This window comes from Oncorhynchus gorbuscha, linkage group LG03, assembly GCF_021184085.1.
Source record: "Oncorhynchus gorbuscha isolate QuinsamMale2020 ecotype Even-year linkage group LG03, OgorEven_v1.0, whole genome shotgun sequence".
Taxonomy (NCBI): Eukaryota; Metazoa; Chordata; class Actinopteri; order Salmoniformes; family Salmonidae; genus Oncorhynchus; species Oncorhynchus gorbuscha.
Genome location: NC_060175.1, coordinates 33026098 through 33051442, shown reverse-complemented (window position 1 = coordinate 33051442; position 25345 = coordinate 33026098). Strand labels below are relative to the sequence as shown.

The following is a 25345-nucleotide window of genomic DNA, read 5'->3' as shown; positions in this document are numbered from 1 at the left end:
TGGGCTTGTACGTTATGTTTGATGTTTGCTATCATTTGATCTGTTGGTCCCACACTTCACCCTCCTCTGGTCATCCTGGCATCGGTCTGACAGTGCGCTGTCTTGCTGGGAAGTACTGGTGGCCCATGTTAGCTAAGGACGTGAGGGTTTATGTATCCTCCTGTTCGGTATGCGCACAGTGCAAGGCACCTAGACATCTGCCTAGAGGGAAATTACAACCCCTTCCCGCAACGACCGTGGTCACACCTATTGGTGGATTTCGTGATGGATCTTCCCCCGTCGCAGGGTAACACCACGATCCTGGTCGTTGTGGATCGGTTTTCTAAGTCCTGCCGTCTTCTTCCTTTGCCCGGTCTCCCTAAGCTCTACAGACTGCGGAGTCCCTGTTCACCCATGTATTCCGGCACTACGGGGTGCCTGAGGATATAGTTTCTGTTTGGGGTCCCCAAATTACGTCAAGAGTCTGGAGGGCGTTTATGGAACGCCTGGGGGTCTCGGTCAGTCTTACCTTAGGTTTCCACCCCAAGAGTAACGGGCAGGTGGAAAGAGTCAACCAGGATGTGGGTAGGTTTCTGCGATCCTATTGCCAGGACCGGCCGGGAGAGTGGGCGATGTTCATCCCCTGGGCAGAGATGGCCCAAAACTCCCTCCGCCACTCGTCCACCAACCTATCTCCTTTTCAGTGTGTGCTGGGTTACCAGCCGGTCCTGGCACCATGGCATCAGAGCCAGATCGAGGCTCATGCGGTGGAAGAATGGTTTCGGCACTCGGAGGAGACTTGGAATTCTGCCAATGTGCGACTACAACGGGCCATCAGGCGGAAAAAGGCGAGTGCTGACCGCCACCGCAGTGAGGCCCCAGTGTATGTACCGGGGGATTGGGTCTGGCTCTCGACCCAAAACCTACCCCTTCACCTGCCCTGCCGGAAGCTGGGTCCGCAGTTTGTGGGGCCATTTAAAGTCCTGAGGAGACTGAATGAGGTTTGTTATAGATTACAACTCCCCCTGATTACCAATTGAACCCCTCATTCCATGTGTCTCTCCTCAGGCCGGTGGTGGCTGGTCCGCTCCAGCAGTCTGAGGTGCGGGAGGTTCCTCCACCCCCTCTGGACATCGAGGGGGCTCCGGCGTACGCTGTATGAGCCATCATGGACTCAAGGCGTCGGGCGAGGGGCCTTCAGTACCTCGTGGAGTGGGAGGGGTACGGCCAGGAGGAGCGATGCTGGGTACCGGCGGAGGACATCCTAGACCCATCTTTAATACAGGATTTAATACATCTTTCACCATCTCCTTCCAGATCGCCCTGCGTCCCATCCTCCGGGTCGTCCCTGAGGCCGGGGTCTAGAGTCGCGCGTCAAGGGAGGGGTACTGTCACGACTTCGGCAGAGGTCGGCTCCTCTCCTTGTTCGGGTGGCATTCGGCGGTCGACGTCACCGACTTTCTAGTCATCACCGATCCATGTTTCCTTTTTCCTTTTGTTTTGTCTTGATTACGCACACCTGATTTCTATTCCCTTATTATGTTTCTTATTTACCCTCTCGTCTACCTTTCTGTTTTGTCCGTGATAGTTTTTTGTTACTGTGTGTGTTGGAGGGTTTTCTCTAGACGTTATGTTTCCTTGTTGGAGATATTCCGGTTTTGAATATTTTGAGTAAAGACTTTTGTGTTTTCTCAAACCTGTGTCCTGCGCCTTACTCAGACAAAGAACCCAGCATTTTATCACAAGGTGTAACTCTGTGTAGTTGTTTTTGTCACACTACTTTGCATAATCTTGGCCAGGTCGCAGTTGTAAATGAGTCTGGTCTAGCTGGTTAAATAAAGGTGAAATAAAAAAAATGTAAAGACTGGCCTGTTAATGCTGAGTTTTTATATTGTCCACTCTAGCTTCCTGCAGTTAGTCTGGGCATCTGGTTAAGGAAATGGGTTTTGCTAGGAATAGCTTGAGCTGACAATGACTTAGTGATAAAAATCTAAAAGATGGTATTCTATAGACAAGATGTGGTGTGTGTGACAGGATATAGTTTAGAACAATACCTCATTGTCACATCTTTCTGGCATCTGGGAAACTAAGCCAGGTTGGAAGTAAAACAACATCCAGTGCAGATAACCAGGAGATGGACAAAGGTGGCTTTTGGGAAGGGTAGAAATGACTGACTGAGCATTTATGGCCTATAGAAGATCTATTTTTTCATTATGAGTTAAGCTCTCGGCAACACACCTTAGAGTGTGCGGTCAACGGTTTCATTATTGCAATAATTAATCGATGTTGAATAAAGATGATTTTTTGAATAATTGTCCAAGTCTCTCACAGTACTGACATTTCCACTATAGCAGTTGTTGGTAATTCCATCTGACTGGATGCCAAAGCTGTTTAGCACATATTGGGCGCTCTTGTCCATGGCGTCGGAGAGCGAGGGATCAGGGCTCCAGTGGACTCACACACTCTCCAGTGTGCATTTTTAGTCACACCTTAATTTCGAGGCCAAGAGCTTTTTGTTGGCATGCTTGTAATCTGCTACAGCTTGGGCACCTCTGACCCCATCGTGTGCTTCACATTGTTCGAGACGTGGTTCCAGCAATTGACAATCCTGTCTTGCGGGAGCACAGTCTGGATTGCACCCTCAATAGTCGCCTCATGGTCTGTGCAGAAGATTGCTGTAGATAGTTGGGGAAGGAGTGAAAGGATCCCACCTTCTAGTCATCACATGACGAGGAACTACTCGCAAACATAAAAATGTCTCCAGGATGGGGTGGAGTGGTGGAAGGTGGGATACGTTAGAGGGATCAACCGTTTCAAACATTTCAGCTGCTTGTGCTGATGTTAAAGGCAGCAGGCGCGTGGTGTATATTTTCTGGGGTATTTATTGGGGGACCTGGGGTAGAGATGGGACAATCTGATAAACGGAGGGGGGTTGCGCATTTGCTATCCTTCCCTTACTCCACACGTCGTAGAGTTAATGCCGATAGCAGAGGGTGTTCGACCTTTCCAGTTCAATGACCAGCACAGAAAATAATCAATTTTCCTGATGGTAGCACGCTGCTGTAACTTCATCTGGTGAGAGGCCTAGCCTTTTAACAACTGAGGCAATGTTATCAAAAGTTGGGGCCCTCTTTCTTTTTGGCATTCTGATAAGTATGGAGATGACACATAGCACAAGTTTTCCAGACAGATACAGGCTAACCATTTGGAATGTTATATGGGAAAATGTCCCCTAGTGCTTCAAATAGTTTACCAAGCCAGATTGGGGTCCATTCAGGATTAAATTGAGACCTGTTACATTCTACATCAGTTACTTATTTTTAAATGGAAATAATCAGTATGCAGAATTTGACATTGAATGTAAAGAACATGATTCGCCACGAGGTGCGTGTCTCCAGCCTGGTACCACCAGTACCGGAACCACACACCAGGTATCCAGTGCAACTCGGCAGTCCAGAGCTTCCAGCAACAATACCCAGTCCAGAGCTTCCAGCAACAATACCCAGTCCAGAGCTTCCAGCAACAATACCCAGTCCAGAGCGACAGTACCCAGTCCAGAGCTTCCGGCGACAGTACCCAGTCCAGAGCTTCCGGCGACAGTACCCAGTCCAGAGCTTCCGGCGACAGTACCCAGTCCAGAGCTTCCGGCGATAGTACCCAGTCCAGAGCTTCCGGCGACAGTACCCAGTCCAGAGCTTCCGGCGACAATACCCAGTCCAGAGCTTCCGGCGACAGTACCCAGTCCGGAGCTTCCAGCGACGCCTCACAGTCCGGAACTTCCAACGACGGGCACAGTCCGGAACCTCCAACGACGGGCCACAGTCCGGAACCTACAACGACGGGCCACAGTCCGGAACCTCCAACGACGGGCCACAGTCTGGAACCTCCAACGACGGGCCACAGTCCGGAACCTCCAACGACGGGCCACAGTCCGGAACCTACAATGACGGGCCACAGTCCAGAACCTCCAACGTTGGGCCACAGTCCGGAGCCTCCGGCGACGGTCCCCAGCCCGGGGTCTCCGGCAAAGGTCCCCAGCCCGGGGTCTCCGGCGATAAGCCACGGTTCAGCTCTACTAAGGCGGAGGGACCAGTGTAAAGAAGGGGGGCGGCGTCCAGAACCACAACCGCCACCGAGGGTAGATGCCCAACCGGACCCTCCTCTATAAGTTCAAGTTTGCGGTTGGGAGTTCGCACCTTTGGGGAGGGGGGGAGGTACTATCACGCCCTGACCTTAGTTGTCTCTGTTTTCGATATTATTTTGGTTAGGTCAGGGTGTGACGAGGGTGGGTATGCTTGTTTTAACTTGTCTAAGGTTTTTGTATATCTAGAGGGTTTTGTAAGTCTAGGTAATTGTATGTCTATGGTGGCCTGAATTGGTTTCCAATCAGAGGCAGCTGTTTATCGTTGTCTCTGATTGGGGATCCTATTTAGGTTGCCATTTTCCCTTTTGGTTTCATGGGTTCTATTCTATGTTTAGATGCCTGTCTGCACTTCTCATATTAGCATCATGGTTTGTTTTGTTATTTTGTTAGTTTTTTCAGTGTTTTCTTCTTAATCAAAGAAGAATGTATGCATATCACGCTGCGCCTTGGTCTCCTCCATACAACGACTGTGACAGGTGGATCCTAGAAGTACAAGCCCCCACACCATTCTCCAACCTCTGAAATCTTGTCTTTGGTGTGTGCATTTTTAAGTACCCCTTAACATTTTGACTGTGTCTGACCGGTAGAGTAGTGGTAATGGTGGTTGATCTCCAAAGGAGGGTTTGAGAGTTCTAAGCCCAGAGGAGCAGTTAATGAGGCAACATTTTTCTTGTTGCCTTTGTGGGCCTGAAAGAGCAAACTTGAGGTATGTAGTGGGACAGGGGCTAGTTCCCATCAAATAGCAAGAATGAAGTGACACCTTGTTTCAAATGTCCTTTCAATAGAGTTGTGATAACATATTATGCTGTGGAGTAACAGTACAACCCTCCTCTGCAAATACCTACTTTTACCTGGGGGTATGCTTTGTAGACCATTCAAAGGCGTTCCTAATCTTGGTCCCCCTGAAGAAACCCACATGTTAAGATAGTTTATAAATTGTTGTAGTGGTTATGGTGGTGAATTCCCAAAGGAGAGGTTGTGAGTTAAAATCCTTGCAAGAGCATGCCAACTTGCTTTTGTTGCCTTGACAGAACAATGTTGAGGTGGGGTTCCGGAAGGACATTAAACAGCAAGGGAAATTGGATTATAAAATGGTAGGTTACAGCAACTGGTGTTGAGTAGGAGTGCTGATCTACAATCAAACCCACCCATATAATCTTATTTCAGACACAAATGATTCAGTATGATCTAGGCAAAGCTGATCATAGAACAACACTCCCCTGTATGCATTTATGAAATGTCTCAGGCTAAGAATGCTGAACTGGAATCAGTCCCCCCCACCCACTGTCAAAGTAATGTTATTCATTCTACTCAGAAATTCTAAACAGATCCTAGTTCAGCACTCCTACTTCAAGCAATCAAATGAATGTTGGGTTTTGGGTGCTAAATGTCTTGAACAGTGGTTGAAAAAGTACCCAATTGTCATACTTGAGTAAAAGTAAAGATACATTAATCATAAATGACTCAAGTAAAAGTCACCCAGTATAAAAGTAAGTAAAAGTAATTGCTAAAATATACTTAAGTATCAGTGTTAAAAGTATAAATTATTTGACCTTCCTTATATTAAGCAAACCAGACAGCACGATTCTCTTGTTTTTTTATTTAAGAAATAGCCATGGGAACACTCCAACACACAGACATAATTTACAAACAAATGTGTTTAGTGAGTCACGGGATCAGAGGCAGTAGGGATGACCAGGGATGTTCTCTTGATAAGTGTGTTAATTGGACCATTTTCCTGTCTGGCTTAGCATTCGAAATGCAACAAGTACTTTTGGGTGACTGGGAAACTGTATGGAGTAAAAAATACATAATTTTCTTTAGAAATGTAGTGAGATAAAATTTAAAGTTGTAAAGAAACAGAAAGAGTAAAAGTACAGGTACAAAAAAACAGATATATAAATGGAATGTAGTGGAGTACTTTAAATACATTTTGGTTAAAAGTCATTTACACCACTGGACTTGAAAGAAACATCTCAATTACCTTGACTAACCAGTGCCCCCGCACATTGACTCTATATCAGTGCCCCATGTATATGGCCTCGCTATTGATATTTTACTGCTGCTCTTTAATTATTGTTACTTCTATTTCTTGTTTTTTACTTAACACATATTTTTCTTAAAACAAAATTATTGGTAAAGTGCTTGTAAGTCAGCATTTCACTGTAAGGTCTACACATGTAGTATTAGGCGCATGTGATAAATACAATTTGATTTGTTACAAATGAAAACACATGACTGTAAGTCGCTTTGGATAAAAGCGTCTGCTAAATGGCATATATTATTATTATTATTATGTTGTGAACCTGGTGTGACATTATTGAACCTGTGCTGACACCTAGTGGACACAAAGAGAAACTACACAACACACACACACACATATATATATATATATACTGCAAAAAAATAAAGGGAACACTAAAATAACACATCCTAGATCTGAATGAATTAAATATTCTTATTAAATACTTTTTTCTTTACATAGTTGAATGTGCTGACAACAAAATCACACAAAAATGATCAATGGAAATCAAATTTATCAACCCATGGAGGTCTGGATTTGGAGTCACACTCAAAATTAAAGTGGAAAACCACACTACAGGCTGATCCAACTTTGATGTAATGTCCTTAAAACAAGTCAAAATGAGGCTCAGTAGTGTGTGTGGCACCCCCTTTATTGGGGGTGCCTGTATGACCGCCCTACAATGCCTGGGCATGCTCCTGATGAGGTGGCAGATGGTCTCCTGAGGGATCTCCTCCCAGACCTGGACTAAAGCATCCACCAACTCCTGGACAGTGTGTGCAACGTGGCGTTGGTGGATGGAGCGAGACATGATGTCCCAGATGTGCTAAATTGGATTCAGGTCTGGGAAATGGGCGGGCCAGTCCATAGCATCAATGCCTTCCTCTTGCAGGAACTGCTAACACACTCCAGCCACATGAGGTCTAGCATTGTCTTGCATTAGGAGGAATCCAGGGCGAACTGCACCAGCATATGGTCTCACAAGGGGTCTGAGGATCTCATCTCGGTACCTAATGGCAGTCAGGCTACCTCTGGCGAGCACATGGAGGGCTGTGCGGCCCCCCAAAGAAATGCCACCTCACACCATGACTGACCCACCGCCAAACCGGTCATGCTGGAGGATGTTGCAGGCAGCAGAACATTCTCCACGGCGTCTCCAGACTCTGTCACGTCTGTCACATGTGCTCAGTGTGAACCTGCTTTCATCTGTGAAGAGCACAGGGCGCCAGTGGCGAATTTGCCAATCTTGGTGTTCTCTCTGTAAGCACAACCCCCACGTGTGGACGTCGGGCCCTCTTACCACCCTCATGGAGTCTGTTTCTGACCATTTGAGCAGACACATGCACATTTGTGGCCTGCTGGAGGTCATTTTGCAGGGCTCTGGCAGTGCTCCTCCTGCTCCTCCTTGCACAAAGGCGGAGGTAGCGGTCCTGCTGCTGGGTTGTTGCCCTCCTCCACATCTCCTGATGTACTGGCCTGTCTCCTGGTAGCGCCTCCATGCTCTGGACACTACGCTGACAGACACAGCAAACCTTCTTGCCACAGCTCGCATTGATGTGTCATCCTGGATGAGCTGCACTATCTGAGCCATTTGTGTGGGTTGTAGACTCCGTCTCATGCTACCACTAGAGTGAAAGCACCGCCAGCATTCAAAAGTGACCAAAACATCAGCCAGGAAGCATAGGAACTGAGAAGTGGTCTGTGGTCACCACCTGCAGAACCACTCCTTTATTGGGGGTGTCTTGCTAATTGCCTATAATTTCCACCTGTTGTCTATTCCATTTGTACAACAGCATGTGAAATGTATTGTCAATCAGTGTTGCTTCCTAAGTGGACAGTTTGATTTCACAGAAGTGTGATTGACTTGGAGTTACATTGTGTTGTTTAAGTGTTTGCTTTATTTTTTTGAGCAGTGTATATATATATACACACACACACTATAGCCTTATAACAGATGGGATGCTTTACATACGTTGCTCTTTTTTATTAGACACTAACATATATGTCCAATAAACAGACATTCAAAAGTCGGAATGTAAAGCACAAACGACTGGAAAGTTACAATGTATGTTTCTGTAGTACGAGTAGGCTGGTATATACAGTATCATCGGTAACAATTGTGTACAAGCCACCTAGCTAATAAAATACTGGGGCTAGCAGTCATTAGTTACATTTCAACCATAGCGATTCCCTAATTGAGGTGCAACAGTTCACCGGCGAATGCCGGAACACCGGAAATAATAACTAAACCAACAAACAAGAAATGGTGGAGGATACCAGACTGAAGAGAGGCATTTTTCCGAATAAACGTGGTGAGTGAAAAAATGTAATCACATAGCTCACTCTCTACCCGGTATCTCATTCTACCGCTATACGACTTTGTATGTGTTGTTTGTGGGCAACCTTGATATTTACAAAGTTTTTGGAACGGATTCCTGTTGGAACGTTCCACAAATTATACCCACCCGATACTACCACACTGTTGGAGCTAGGAACACAAGCATTTCGCTACACACACAATAACATCTGCTAAATATGTGTATGTGACAATAACATTTGATTTGATCCATTGACCGGCAGTCTATAGTAAGTACCATGGAAACAAGCAGCCAGTCTGCCAGTGATGAGGAGATAACCTGTGAGGTCATCACTGTCACTATTGGAGCAAAACACTGCTGCAGATGAATTCCAGAGGATTGGGACTGATGACAAAATAAGCAAGGACCGCTGTCAAATATATTTCCAAATAACCACAGATTGCACTCTCAGGTAAGATGCCAACAGATATATTTACAATGGAGTGTGTGAAACCTATGTCATGACTCACATGTAATTTGGATGACATTCCCAGTAAGTCTGTCAGATATCACATGAACTGAAGCTTGTGGTAACTGAGATTTTACTATCGCTTTGAATAATATATGCCATTTTATTAGATGCTTTTATCCAAAACGACTTGGTCATGCATGCATACATTTTGAGGTATGGTTGGTGCTGGGAATAGAACCCACTACCCTGGCGGTACAAGCACCATTCTCTACCAACTGCGCTACTAAGGACCATTTGGAAAACAATTCTGTTCTCACGAGAAGATAATAGGTGTAGATGTAACAAAACCATTTCCTACTTGCGTTCCCAAGAAAAGGGGTTTCCACCCAAACCCGAAGTTCAGGATATCTCATTATGATTTTATTTAGTCATGGAAGGTAGCATGAGTTGTTCCACGAATAGAGTGCCTTTTGCATCCCTTTAATATTTTAAATAGAAATTGTATGCCAATATTGCTTTTAAAAATCTTATGGGTCGTTCCATGTCATTTCAGCAAGCCATGACACCTATCAGCTCAGATTATTACCCAATTGTTTCTGTAGTTAGAAGCAGAGAAGATAAGCCTTCTGGAAACATTTTGTTGAAATATAATTTGATCTCTGAGAAATTAAGCTAATTGATTGCACCCAAATTGGCCATTTTAATTTATAGGATTTTTATCATATTCAATAAATATAGTATCTGACATCAGATTTGGACCTAACTTTATTAGCAATGAGTTCAACATGAGGAATCCCAATGAATGGCCAAAAGCCACCACAGAACTCCCACTGTGTCTGTACAGTACATAATGAGCGCTCTTTTCTGTAAGCATGCTGAAAGTCTGTCAATTTGTTTTTCAGAGAAATAGCATTGTTTGCTAAGAGCTGGCAGCAAGCTGATAGGTCTGCTGATATAACCAGTAAAGGCCGCTTTACCACTCTTAGGTAGCAAAAGGACTTTGGCTTCTCTCCAGACCGGAGGAAAAACATCTTGTTCTAAACTCAGATTAAAGATATGACAGATAGGAGTGGCTGTATAGTCAGCTACCATCCTCAGTAGCTTTCCATCAAAGTTGTCAATGCCAGGAAGATTGTCATTATTGGTCAATAACCATTTTTACACCTCTCCCACATTAACTGTACAAAATTCTACCCTACAATGCTTTTCTTTTCATTATTTTAATTTTTTTTAATGTATGAATATGATGGCTCACTTTTTCTTTGTTGGTACAGTTGAAGTCGGAAGTTTACATACACTTAGTCATTAAAATTAGTTTTTCAACCACAAATTTCTTGTTAACAAACTATACTTTTGGCAAGTCAGTTAGGACATCTACTTTGTGCATGACACAAGTAATTCTTCTAACAATTGTTAACAGACAGATTATTTCACTTATAATTCACTGTATCACAATTCCAGTGGGTCAGAGGTTTACATACACTACTATTACACTATTATCTTAAATGTCAGAAATTGTGAAACACTGAGTTTAAATGTATTTGGCTAAGGTGTATGTGAACTTCCGACTTCAACTGTATGTCCTGCCTAAGTACATGCATATGGGATGAGTAATGCAAGATATGTAACATAATTAAAGTGACATTAATTGACTAGTGATCCATTTGTTAGCGTGACCAGTGATTCAAGTCCGTATGTAGGCAGCAGCCTCTCTATGTTAGTGATGGCTGTTTAATAGTCTGATGGCCTTGATATGGAAACATAGTTTCTGTCTCTCGGTCCCAGCTTTGATGCACCTGTACAGACCTCACCTTCTGGATGGTAGCGGGGTGAACTGGCAGTGGCCCGGATGGCTGTTGTCCTTGATGATCTTCTTGGCCTTCCTGTGACATCAAGTGCTGTAGGTGTCCTGGAGGGCAGGTAGTTTGCCCCCAGTGATGCTTTGTGCAGACCGCACCGCCCTCTGGAGAGCCCTGTGATTGTTGGCAGTGCAGTTGCTCTCAATTGTGCATCTGGAAAAGTTTGTTACAGGGTTTTATGTGACATGCCAAATTTCTTCAGCCTCCTGAGGTTGAAGAGGCACTGTTGCGCCTTCTTCACCACACTGTCTGTGTGGGTGGACTATTTCAGTTTGTCTGTGATGTGTATGCCGAGGAACTTAAAACTTTCCACCTTCTCCACCTTCTAAATGGAGAAGCCCGGTCTGCTTGAGGGGGAATGTAGACAGCTGTGACAGTAACTGGCGAGAATTCTCGTTGAAGGTAATATAGCCGGCATTTGATTGTGAAGAATTCTAGGTCGGGTGAGCAGAAGGACTTGAGTTCCTGTAATTTGTTATGATTACACCATGAGTCATTCATTATGAAGCATACACCCCCGTCTTTCCTCTTCCCAGAGAGATGTTTATCTTTATGGGAGTGATGCATGGAGAAGCCCGGTGGCTGAACCGATTCCGACAACATATCCCGAGAGAGCCATGTTTCCGTGAAACAGAGAATGTTACAATAATACATTTAAAAAAGTAGTACTCACTGAACTCAAACAGGCTGTAAGGGACACAGTGGAAAATTTGGGACAGAGGTATGAATAATTGAATAAGAGACATTGTTGACAATTTCCTATTATTATTATTATTGTTACTCGATTCTGTAGTTTGGGTAGAACCAGTGATTTCAGCAGGAAGGTAATGTCACCTAAACCACACTTGGAACTGTGTCCAGAATTGAAGTAGATCCAAATAAATGTTTTTAGTACTGAATATTCAGCTGATAAGCCAGCACCAACTTTTTGATGGTCCTATCAGATTTGTTAAACAGGTTTCATATTTTGACTAGTTGATGTCACAGGGACGTGTCAATGCAACAGGTCAAAATGATAAGATTACAAGAGAGGGGCTCTGGGATTGTTTACATTAGAAGGTGCCTATTCCGCTTGACAGGACACTATATATCATCTGATGTGTCTCAAGTATAATTCTCTATACACATGGTTTTATCAAGACATCCTGTCCAAGAATCAGTAGACACAATTAAGAATAAGAATTTTTATGACTGATTTAAGATGTGCAAACTAAGTGCATGTTTATTTTCTTTCTTCTAGGACTGATGGAATGTCCACTACCAAGTGTGTTTGTTTTCTTTCTTCCGGGACTGATGGAATGTCAACTACCAAGTGTGTTTGTTTTCTTTCTTCCGGGACTGATGGAATGTCAACTATCAAGTGTGTTTGTTTTCTTTCTTCCGGGACTGATGGAATGTCCACTACCAAGTGTGTTTGTTTTCTTTCTTCCAGGACTGATGGAATGTCCACTACCAAGTGTGTTTGTTTTCTTTCTTCCAGGACTGATGGAATGTCCACTACCAAGTGTGTTTGTTTTCTTTCTTCCAGGACTGATGGAATGTCCACTACCAAGTGTGTTTGTTTTCTTTCTTCCAGGACTGATGGAATGTCCACTACCAAGTGTGTTTGTTTTCTTTCTTCCAGGACTGATGGAATGTCCACTACCAAGTGTGTTTGTTTTCTTTCTTCCAGGACTGATGGAATGTCCACTACCAAGTGTGTTTGTTTTCTTTCTTCCAGGACTGATGGAATGTCCACTACCAAGTGTGTTTGTTTTCTTTCTTCCAGGACTGATGGAATGTCCACTACCAAGTGTGTTTGTTTTCTTTCTTCCACTGATGGAATGTCCACTACCAAGTGTGTTTGTTTTCTTTCTTCCAGGACTGATGGAATGTCCACTACTAAGTGTGTTTGTTTTCTTTCTTCCAGGACTGATGGAATGTCCACTACCAGGTGTGTTTGTTTTCTTTCTTCCAGGACTGATGGAATGTCCACTACCAAGTGTGTTTGTTTTCTTTCTTCCAGGACTGATGGAATGTCCACTACCAAGTGTGTTTGTTTTCTTTCTTCCAGGACTGATGGAATGTCCACTACCAAGTGTGTTTGTTTTCTTTCTTCCAGGACTGATGGAATGTCCACTACCAAGTGTGTTTGTTTTCTTTCTTCCAGGACTGATGGAATGTCCACTACCAAGTGTGTTTGTTTTCTTTCTTCCAGGACTGATGGAATGTCCACTACCAAGTGTGTTTGTTTTCTTTCTTCCAGGAAAACTATTACTGTTAACTGTTAACTGTACTATTTACTGTTAACTAGTAAATAGTAGCTAACAGCAAAGTGTGTTTTAAATTGAAAAAGTGTTGAGTTACAGGTTATAACAATAAGCTCTTTCTAAGACACAACCAACACAAGCTATCACCCTTAGCTCTATGCTCTCAGCAATCATCTCTCTTCTGAGCAACAGAACACTGGCTTATATAGCTGGAGAAGGAGTTGGTAATTGAAGAAAGCTGCGTCCTCTGACGAGAGGGCGGGGTCAGCTCCAATTTGCCATGGAGTCGGCCAATCAGCTGCTTGGGGGATTCCAGGAAGCCATTTTCCTAATACACACACATACAAACCACAATACAGAAACTGGGGAACATAACACAGAGTTACACCAGGAACGTACAATCCCTCCATCAGTGCTCAGACTGTCCGTAATAGGCTGAGAGAAGCTGGACTGAGGGTTTGTAGGCCTGTTGTAAGGCAGGTCCTCACCAGACATCACCGACAACAATGTCGCCTATGGGCACAAACCCACCATCGCTGGACTGACAGGACTGGCAAAAAGTGCTCTTCACTGACGAGTCGCGGTTTTGTCTCATCGAAGGAATGAGCGTTACACCGAGGCCTGTACTCTGGAGCGGGATCAACATGGAGGGTCTGTCATGGTCTCGGGCGGTGTGTCACAGTATCATATGACTGAGCTTGTTGTCAATGCAGGCAGTCTCAATGCTGTACGTTACAGGGAAGACATCCCCCTCCCTCATGTGGTACCCTTCCTTCAGGCTCATCCTGACATGACCCTCCAGCATGACAATGCCACCAGCCCTACTGCTTGTTCTGTGCGTGATTTCCTGCAAGACAGGAATGGCAGTGTTCTGCCATGGCCAGCGAAGAGCCCGGATCACAATCCCATTGAGCACGTCTGGGACCTGTTGGATCAGAGAGTGAGGACCAGGGCCATTCCCCACAGAGATGCCCGGGAACTTGCAGGTGCCTTAGTGGAAGAGTGGGGTAACATCTCACAGCAATAACTGGCAAATCTTGTGCAGTCCATGAGGAGGAGATAAATTGTGGCACAATTTTGACCCCCCCTCAGGGACACATCATTCGATTTCTGTTAGTCACATGTCTGTGGAACTTGTTCAGTTTGTTTCAGTTGTTGAATCGTATGTTCACACAAATATTTACACATGTTAAGTTTGCTGAAAATAAATCCAGTTGACAGTGAGAGGACGTTTCTTTTTTTGCTGAGTTTATGTTGGTAATGGGTGACAGTCATTCTAAATAGATTTAAGTTTTTGTTAGGGTTCGTTCCTTTCGTCCTTGTCAATCATCATTGGCTCATTGGTGAAATTAGCATTATGACAATATATTTAATTAAATAATTCAAAAACCTTTTATTAATGCAATTGCAGACAGAAGTTGACAATTAAGTAACTTACCGCACATGTTTCAGAGTAAGTTCTGCATCAAACAAAAAGTCTCAAGTTGTTTTGCAACACCTTCTGTCTAGCCTGGTGATGTCACTACCTACGTCATTACCTTTTTACTCCTGAGACCAACACCCTGCCAACCAAGTTATATAAACAATGGCTTTTAATGTTATCTAAAACTTAGCAGTAAACATCCACTCCCCAAAGTTGATTTATTGTGGCATGTTTGACTAGTCTTATCTCCTTCCCTCCCCTGCAGAGCTCCTTCTTCACAGTCACACATTACTCATCCTCCACTCCCCTGCAGAGCTCCTTCTTCACAGTCACACATTACTCAAAGGCGCCTATTTTTAATGAGGCAGAGAGAGAGAATTAGAAAACAACTATGGAACAATATTAAAACCTCATAATGTATATTTATTGTTCATCTGTAATCTAGGACCCTATTAATGTAATGAGGGAGAGGTCTTATAACCCCTCACTTTGTATTAATTCAACATAAGAATAAGTAAATTATTCTCATACATCAAACATTTTGGTAGTACCCTTTTCATGACCCCTAGGTGAACCCGACAGTTTCCCGGGGTCAAACACTTTCTTACTAATAGCTAGTAATGTCTCTGTACTACAGAATGTATCAGATTGTTGGGTTTGTGGATTGCTAACAGACAGTGATGAGACTGCCAAGTGGACCAAAGCAGGTAACCTTACAGACAGAGAGCTTGATTGGGTAAAGGATAAGGTGTTTTATATGAAGAAGTGTATTGCTGTTTTTTTGTTTTTGTCTTGCTTCAATACAAATATCACCAGATTGTGTCTGCTGGGTGAATTAGCCATCAACTCCCTGACCCTGTAACTGCAGTGAGGTCCCCAATGTGATAGGGGAGTACAAGCCAATTTGCAAAAAAGGTTTCGGCAGTGTGTTATTTTCTTTGACATTTGGAGGTCTGCACTCTACAAAATGTATTGTTATTTATACAAATGCATTGAGATACTAATCTGTCATTAACATGCTGAAATGTCATTGCCAGTATCCATAAATGAAATTGTGTAATGAAGCGTGTAACTGTATGTGATGTGTAACTGTATGAAGCGAAGGTCTTAAGTTAAAACATTCTACTGCAATAGTTTTACAAATTGGATTGTGCAAACCAGAATGAAGGGTTTGTCTTTGGTTTTATGTGTTGATTTTGTAAGTGTGTTTGTTTACTTACTCATTTGATAGTTTATGGAATAACCAAATTAATAAAATGTTACTAAGAGGTTCCAACCAACTAAATGCACCAAGTACACATGTCGATTAGGAGCTCTCTCGGGGCAGTCCCGTTAAATCTCTTATATACTGGTTACAGACACATTACATAGGCATGGTTCATAGGGTTGGTTCCGGCATTTGTCTGGCACCGTCTCCTATCTTAGAACAAATTCTGGTCATTCTGACAGATGTTCCTAAGGAGGGTGTCATGTCTCCCCCCTCATATCTTTATCAAGCACAGGCAGGAACCAAGGATTGGTTATGCCACTAAGACAATGTGAACATTTTCAAGGCTGTCTGTTTGCAAGATTTCACATTCCATCTGCTCATCACTTGTGTGATAATAATCATAAAATGTTAAGGTAAGCATTAGATTTTAGCTTCTGTATCAAAATACATAAATCATAATAAAGGTTATACTTAACAGGAGTGAATCTAATTGCATTCATATGTAATGGGTGCGTGTTGGTGGCAGGGAAGTCAGGCGCATGAGTACGAACTTGGTAAAAACGTTGTTGTTTAACAAATGCTGATAAAATTCCAAAAACCAAAATGTACAAAATAACAAAAGTGGGTACAAAACCAGTCGCACACCAACATAATACATGCACATCACATACAAACAAACAATCTCTGACAAGGACATGAGGGGAAACAGAGGGGTTAAATACACACATGTAATTGATTGGAATGGAACCAGGTGTGAAGGAAGACAAGACAAAACCAATAGAAAATGCAAAAATGGATCACTGATGGCTAGAAGGCCGGTGACGTCGACCGCCGAACACCGCCCGAACAAGGAGAGCGACCGACTTTGGCCGAAGTCGTGACATCATAATCATAATACCAAAGCTAAAATCTACAATCAAAGTAGTAAGTAAACAAAATCAACGCATAAAACCACAGACACTTTCAAACTCTTCATTCTTGGTTGTACAATCCAACTTGCAAAACCTTGGCTTAAGACCTTCACTTCATACAGTTACACATATGCTTCATTACACTTTTTTATTTATGGATTGGCGTGTTAATGACCGATCGGTATTTCAATGCATTTCTAGTCTAAAGTACTATAACTTTCGCAGTGTGCGGACCTCCACAATCAACCTGATACCCCAAATAAACAATTTTGGATAAGTCTAAATTAATTACGGGCATGGCTGACCACCCCCTTCCCTCCCAGCACTCCTTCTTCTAGCGTTTCAGTTCGACCTCCCAATGGCACATGTTAAAAGTGGATGGCCCTTGATAATGTCCTATTTTTTCTCGCCTGAGCCGCCACTGTCCTTTACAGTCCATTAAGTCTTGTCCATTTTCCTACCAGTACACCAGCAGCATGAGAGAAGTTTGGACGGGATGATCTTTATGGCCTTCCTGTAACAACGGGTGGTGTAGGTGTCCTGGAGGGCAGGTAGTTTGCCCCCGGTGATGCGTTGTGCAGTCCTCACTACCCTCTGGAGAGCCTTACGGTTGAGGGCGGAGCAGTTGCCGTACCAGGCGGTGATACAGCCCGCCAGGAAGCTCTCGATTGTGCATCTGTAGAAGTTTGTGAGTGCTTTTGGTGACAAGCCGAATTTCTTCAGCCTCCAGAGGTTGAAGAGGCGCTGCTGCGCCTTCTTCACGATGCTGTCTGTGTGGGTGGACCAATTCAGTTTGTCTGTGATGTGTATGCCGATGAACTTAAAACTTGCTACCCTCTCCACTACTGTTCCATCGATGTGGATAGGGGGGTGTTCCCTCTGCTGTTTCCTGAAGTCCACAATCATCTCCTTAGTTTTGTTGACGTTGAGTGTGAGGTTATTTTCCTGACACCACACTCCGAGGGCCCTCACCTCCTCCCTGTAGGCCGTCTCGTCGTTGTTGGTAATCAAGCCTACCACTGTTGTGTCGTCCGCAAACTTGATGATTGAGTTGGAGGCGTGCGTGGCCACGCAGTCGTGGGTGAACAGGGAGTACAGGAGAGGGCTCAGAACGCACCCTTGTGGGGCCCCCGTGTTGAGGATCAGCGGGGAGGAGATGTTGTTGCCTACCCTCACCACCTGGGGGCGGCCTGTCAGGAAGTCCAGTACCCAGTTGCACAGGGCGGGGTCGAGACCCAGGGTCTCGAGCTTGATGACGAGTTTGGAGGGTACTATGGTGTTGAATGCCGAGCTGTAGTCGATGAACAGCATTCTCACATAGGTATTCCTCTTGTCCAGGTGGGTTAGGGCAGTGTGCAGTGTGGTTGAGATTGCATCGTCTGTGGACCTATTTGGGCGGTAAGCAAATTGGAGTGGGTCTAGGGTGTCAGGTAGGGTGGAGGTGATATGGTCCTTGACTAAGTCTCTCAAAGCACTTCATGATGACGGAAGTGAGTGCTACGGGGCGGTAGTCGTTTAGCCCAGTTACCTTAGCTTTCTTGGGAACAGGAACAATGGTGGCCCTCTTGAAGCATGTGGGAACAGCAGACTGGTATAGGGATTGATTGAATATGTCCGTAAACACACCGGCCAGCTGGTCTGCGCATGCTCTGAGGGCGCGGCTGGGGATGCCGTCTGGGCCTGCAGCCTTGCGAGGGTTAACACGTTTCAATGTCTTACTCACCTCGGCTGCAGTGAAGGAGAGACCGCATGTTTTCGTTGCAGGCCGTGTCAGTGGCACTGTATTGTCCTCAAAGCGGGCAAAAAAGTTATTTAGTCTGCCTGGGAGCAAGACATCCTGGTCCGTGACTGGGCTGGGTTTCTTCTTGTAGTCCGTGATTGACTGTAGACCCTGCCACATGCCTCTTGTGTCTGAGCCGTTGAATTGAGATTCCACTTTGTCTCTGTACTGACGCTTAGCTTGTTTAATAGCCTTGCGGAGGGAATAGCTGCACTGTTTGTATTCAGTCATGTTGCCAGACACCTTGCCCTGATTAAAAGCAGTGGTTCGTGCTTTCAGTTTCACGCGAATTCTGCCATCAATCCACGGTTTCTGGTTAGGGAATGTTTTTATCGTTGCTATCGGAACGACATCTTCGACGCACGTTCTAATGAACTCACACACCGAATCAGCGTATTCGTCAATGTTGTTGTCTGACGCAATACGAAACATATTCCAGTCCACGTGCTGGAAGCAGTCTTGGAGTGTGGAGTCAGCTTGGTCTGACCAGCGTTGGACAGACCTCAGCGTGGGAGCCTCTTGTTTTAATTTCTGTCTGTAGGCAGGGATCAACAAAGTGGAGTCGTGGTCAGCTTTTCCGAAAGGGGGGCGGGGCAGGGCCTTATATGCGTCGCGGAAGTTAGAGTAACAATGATCCAAGGTTTTACCACCCCTGGTTGCGCAATCGATATGCTGATAAAATTGAGGGAGTCTTGTTTTCAGATTAGCTTTGTTAAAATCCCCAGCTACAATGAATGCAGCCTCCGGATAAATGGTTTCCAGTTTGCAAAGAGTTAAATAAAGTTCGTTCAGAGCCATCGATGTGTCTGCTTGGGGGAGGATATATACGGCTGTGATTATAATCGAAGAGAATTCTCTTGGAAGATAATGCGGTCTACATTTGATTGTGAGGAATTCTAAATCAGGTGAACAGAAGGATTTGAGTTCCTGTATGTTTCCTTCATCACACCATGTCTCGTTAGTCATAAGGCATATGCCCCCGCCACTCTTCTTACCAGAAAGATGTTTGTTTCTGTCGGCGCGGTGCGTGGAGAAACCCGTTGGCTGCACCGCATCGGATAGCGTCTTCCCAGTGAGCCATGGTTCCGTGAAGCAGAGAACGTTGCAGTCTCTGATGTCCCTCTGGAATGCTACCCTTGCTCGGATTTCGTCAACCTTGTTGTCAAGAGACTGGACATTGGCAAGAAGAATGCTGGGGAGTGGTGTGCGATGTGCCCTTGTTCTGAGACTGACCAGAAGACCGCTACGTTTCCCTCTTTTTCGGAGTCGTTTTCTTGGGTCGCTGCATGCGATCCATTCCGTTGTCCTGTTTGTAAGGCAGAACACAGGATCCGCGTCGCGGAAAACATATTCTTGGTCGTACTGATGGTGAGTTACATTTACATTTACATTTAAGTCATTTAGCAGACGCTCTTATCCAGAGCGACTTACAAATTGGTGCATTCACCTTATGACATCCAGTGGAACAGCCACTTTACAATAGTGCATCTAAATATTTTAAGGGGGGAGGGGGTGAGAAGGATTACTTTATCCTATCCTAGGTATTCCTTAAAGAGGTGGGGTTTCAGGTGTCTCCGGAAGGTGGTGATTGACTCCGCTGTCCTGGCGTCGTGAGGGAGTTTGTTCCACCATAGGGGAGCCAGAGCAGCGAACAGTTTTGACTGGGCTGAGCGGGAACTGTACTTCCTCAGTGGTAGGGAGGCGAGCAGGCCAGAGGTGGATGAACGCAGTGCCCTTATTTGGGTGTAGGGCCTGATCAGAGCCTGGAGGTACTGAGGTGCCGTTCCCCTCACAGCTCCGTAGGCAAGCACCATGGTCTTGTAGCGGATGCGAGCTTCAACTGGAAGCCAGTGGAGAGAACGGAGGAGCGGGGTGACGTGAGAGAACTTGGGAAGGTTGAACACTAGACGGGCTGCGGCGTTCTGGATGAGTTGTAGGGGTTTAATGGCACAGGCAGGGAGCCCAGCCAACAGCGAGTTGCAGTAATCCAGACGGGAGATGACAAGTGCCTGGATTAGGACCTGCGCCGCTTCCTGTGTGAGGCAGGGTCGTACTCTGCGGATGTTGTAAAGCATGAACCTACAGGAACGGGCCACCGCCTTGATGTTAGTTGAGAACGACAGGGTGTTGTCCAGGATCACGCCAAGGTTCTTAGCGCTCTGGGAGGAGGACACAATGGAGTTGTCAACCGTGATGGCGAGATCATGGAACGGGCAGTCCTTCCCCGGGAGGAAGAGCAGCTCCGTCTTGCCGAAGTTCAGCTTGAGGTGGTGATCCGTCATCCACACTGATATGTCTGCCAGACATGCAGAGATGCGATTTGCCACCTGGTCATCAGAAGGGGGATAGGAGAAGATTAATTGTGTGTCGTCTGCATAGCAATGATAGGAGAGACCATGTGAGGTTATGACAGAGCCAAGTGACTTGGTGTATAGCGAGAATAAGAAAGGGCCTAGAACAGAGCCCTGGGGGACACCAGTGGTGAGAGCGCGTGGTGAGGAGACAGATTCTCGCCACGCCACCTGGTAGGAGCGACCTGTCAGGTAGGACGCAATCCAAGCGTGGGCCGCGCCGGAGATGCCCAACTCGGAGAGGGTGGAGAGGAGGATCTGATGGTTCACAGTATCGAAGGCAGCCGATAGGTCTAGAAGGATGAGTGCAGAGGAGAGAGAGTTAGCTTTAGCGGTGCGGAGCGCCTCCGTGATACAGAGAAGAGCAGTCTCAGTTGAATGACTAGTCTTGAAACCTGACTGATTTGGATCAAGAAGGTCATTCTGAGAGAGATAGCGGGAGAGCTGACCAAGGACGGCACGTTCAAGAGTTTTGGAGAGAAAAGAAAGAAGGGATACTGGTCCGTAGTTGTTGACATCGGAGGGATCGAGTGTAGGTTTTTTCAGAAGGGGTGCAACTCTCGCTCTCTTGAAGACGGAAGGGACGTAGCTAGCGGTCAGGGATGAGTTGATGAGCGAGGTGAGGTAAGGGAGAAGGTCTCCGGAAATGGTCTGGAGAAGAGAGGAGGGGATAGGGTCAAGCGGGCAGGTTGTTGGGCAGCCGGCCGTCACAAGACGCGAGATTTCATCTGGAGAGAGAGGGAGAAAGAGGTCAGAGCACAGGGTAGGGCAAGGTGAGCAGAACCAGCGGTGTCGTTTGACTTAGCAAACGAGGATCGGATGTCGTCGACCTTCTTTTCAAAATGGTTGACGAAGTCATCTGCAGAGAGGGAGGAGGAGGGGGGGATTCAGGAGGGAGGAGAAGGTGGCAAAGAGCTTCCTAGGGTTAGAGGCAGATGCTTGGAATTTAGAGTGGTAGAAAGTGGCTTTAGCAGCAGAGACAGAGGAGGAAAATGTAGAGAGGAGGGAGTGAAAGGATGCCAGGTCCGCAGGGAGGCGAGTTTTCCTCCATTTCCGCTCGGCTGCCCGGAGCCCTGTTCTGTGAGCTCGCAATGAGTCGTCAAGCCACGGAGCGGGAGGGGAGGACCGAGCCGGCCTGGAAGATAGGGGACATAGAGAGTCAAAGGATGCAGAAAGGGAGGAGAGGAGGGTTGAGGAGGCAGAATCAGGAGGTAGGTTGGAGAAGGTTTGAGCAGAGGGAAGAGATGATAGGATGGAAGAGGAGAGAGTAGCGGGGGAGAGAGAGCGAAGGTTGGGACGGCGCGATACCATCCGAGTAGGGGCAGTGTGGGAAGTGTTGGATGAGAGCGAGAGGGAAAAGGATACAAGGTAGTGGTCGGAGACTTGGAGGGGAGTTGCAATGAGGTTAGTGGAAGAACAGCATCTAGTAAAGATGAGGTCGAGCGTATTGCCTGCCTTGTGAGTAGGGGGGAAGGTGAGAGGGTGAGGTCAAAAGAGGAGAGGAGTGGAAAGAAGGAGGCAGAGAGGAATGAGTCAAAGGTAGACGTGGGGAGGTTAAAGTCGCCCAGAACTGTGAGAGGTGAGCCGTCCTCAGGAAAGGAGCTTATCAAGGCATCAAACTCATTGATGAACTCTCCGAGGGGACCTGGAGGGCGATAAATGATAAGGATGTTAAGCTTGAAAGGGCTGGTAACTGTGACAGCATGAAATTCAAAGGAGGCGATAGACAGATGGGTAAGGGGAGAAAGAGAGAATGACCACTTGGGAGAGATGAGGATCCCGATGCCACCACCCCGCTGACCAGAAGCTCTCGGGGTGTGCGAGAACACGTGGGCGGACGTAGAGAGAGCAGTAGGAGTAGCAGTGTTATCTGTGGTGATCCATGTTTCTGTCAGTGCCAAGAAGTCGAGAGACTGGAGGGAGGCATAGGCTGAGATGAACTCTGCCTTGTTGGCTGCAGATCGGCAGTTCCAGAGGCTACCGGAGACCTGGAACTCCACGTGGGTCGTGCGCGCTGGGACCACCAGATTAGGGTGGCAGCGGCCACGCGGTGTGGAGCGTTTGTATGGTCTGTGCAGAGAGGAGAGAACAGGGATAGACAGTAACATAGTTGACAGGCTACAGAAGAGGCTACGCTAATGCAAGGAGATTGGAATGACAAGTGGACTACACGTCTCGAATGTTCAGAAAGTTAAGCTTACGTAGCAAGAATCTTATTGACTAAAATGATTAAAATGATACAGTACTGCTGAAGTAGGCTAGCTGGCAGTGGCTGCGTTGTTGACACTACACTAATCAAGTCGTTCCGTTGAGTGTAATAGTTTCTACAGTGCTGCTATTCGGGGCTAGCTGGCTAGCTAGCAGTGTTGATTACGTTACGTTGCGTTAAAAGAACGACAATAGCTGGCTAGCTAACCTAGAAAATCGCTCTAGACTACACAATTATCTTAATTGTTGATGCTGATCTTATATTCAGTAGTTCTTCTCGACTGTATGTAATGAAACCTAAGGTGACCTGGGGTACTAATGTAAGAAATAACACGTAAAAAACAAAAAACTGCATAGTTTCCTAGGAACACGAAGCGAGGCGGCCATCTCTGTCGGCGCCGAAAGTACTCTCTCTCCTTCTCGTGTTTCTGAATCACACAAGACTGTTAATAAATTATAAACTACTTCCTAATTATTAGTGTTTACATATCCCATTTAAATCTCACCCAATGTCTCTAGTCTTTCTAGTGAGGGTGATCAGGCCTCACCAGAAAGTCAGGACAGAGGTCATTCATCCCCATTTAAGTGAGTGTTTCTTTACCTGTACCTCAGACATTATTTAAAGATATTTCAAACATCATCGACTGCATCCTTATGTAACACATGTATCACTAGCCACTTTAACTATGCCACTTTGTTTACTTTGTCTACACACTCATCTCATATGTATATACTGTACTCGATACCATCTACTGTATGCTGCTCTGTACCATCACTCATTCATATATCCTTATGTACATGTTCCTTATCCCCTTACACTGTGTATAAGACAGTAGTTTTGGAATTGTTAGTTAGATTACTTGTTGGTTATCACTGCATTGTCGGAACTAGAAGCACAAGCATTTCGCTACACTCGCATTTAACATCTGCTAACCATGTGTATGTGACAAATAAAATTGGATTTGATTTGATTTGATTTATAAGGTTTACATTTGGGTTTTTCAATACATTTTTTTATAAGAGAATTTACATGTGTTCAACCAAAACTCAATAGACAATAGATACTTCAGAAAATGTTAATTTGTGTGCCCTTTAAGGTGCATCCTTTATAACCTGTGAAATCCACACTTAAACAACAAAAAAATGATCCCACACAATAAATCAGTATTAACACCACTAACATATAAAAGCTCCCTTAACAACCAGATTCGGGTACCTTTATACTGTATAGTGCACAGTCTCATCGACTGCTCTCCTAAGGCACCTGCCTCAGGATGCCTTTCAAAGGGAGAGATACAGAATAATTGGTAATCATGTCAAATAAACTTGGTAGAGGACATTCCAAGTCCTGGAAGAAAGAAAATAAATGTCTTAATCAGTCCTAAAAATTCTTAAGCTTAATTGAGTTTACAGGTCCAAATCCCTACCATTCGTGTGAAGAAAAGGTGGAGATGCCTGGGGAGAAGGTCAGGATGCCTTGTTTGGATTCGTAGGCGAGCGAGTGAATCGCCATTTCCATCGGTTCTATTGGCCAAAGTTCAATCACTGGAAAACAAACTCGATGATCTACAGTCGAGACTATCCCACCAACGGTACATTAAAAACTGTAATATCTTATGATTCACCGAGTCGTGGCTGAACAACGACATAATGTAGAAGTGGCTGATTTTTCTGTGCATCGCTAGGACAGAATAGCTACATCTGATGAGACAAGAGGCAGGGGTGTGTGTCTATTTGTCAGTAACTGCTGGTGCGCAAAGTCTAATGTTAAAGAAGTCTTGAGGTATTGCTCGCCTGAGGTAGAGTACCTAATGATAAGGTGTGGACCACACTATCTACCAAGAGACTTCTCATCTATATTATTCATAGCCATCTATATACCACCACAAACCGATGCTGGCACTAACCGCACTCAACAAGCTGTATAAGGCCATAAGCAAACAAGAAAATGCTCATCCAGAACTGGCACTCCTAGTGGCCGGGGACTTTAATGCAGGCAAATTTAAATCTGTTTGACCTCATTTTGACCAGCATGTCACGTGCAACCAGAGGGGTAAAAATCTAGACCACCTTTACTCCACACACAGAGACCCATACAAAGCTCTCCCTTGCCCTCCATTTGGCAAATCTGACCATAACTCCATCCTCCTGATTCCTGCTACAAGCTAAAACAAAAGCAGGAAGTACCAGTGACTCACTTAATACTGAAGTGGTCCAATGCTACAGGACTGTTTTGCTAGCACAGACTGGAATATGTTCTGTGATTCATCCAATGGCATTGAGGGGTATACCACCTCAGTCACCAGCTTCATCAATAAGTGCATTGAGGACGTTGTCCCCACAGCGACCGTATGTACATATCCCAATCAGAAGCCATGTATTACAGGCAACATCCGCACCGAGCTAAAGGCTAGAGCTGCTGCTTGTAAGGAGTGGGAG

At 45.3% G+C, this 25345-nt stretch overlaps 1 pseudogene; it reads left to right on the top strand.

Moving 5' to 3' along the window:
* The first annotated feature begins 8741 nt into the window (after window positions 1-8741).
* Window positions 8742-25345, top strand: part of LOC124016887 — a 31324-nt pseudogene continuing 14720 nt past the window's right edge.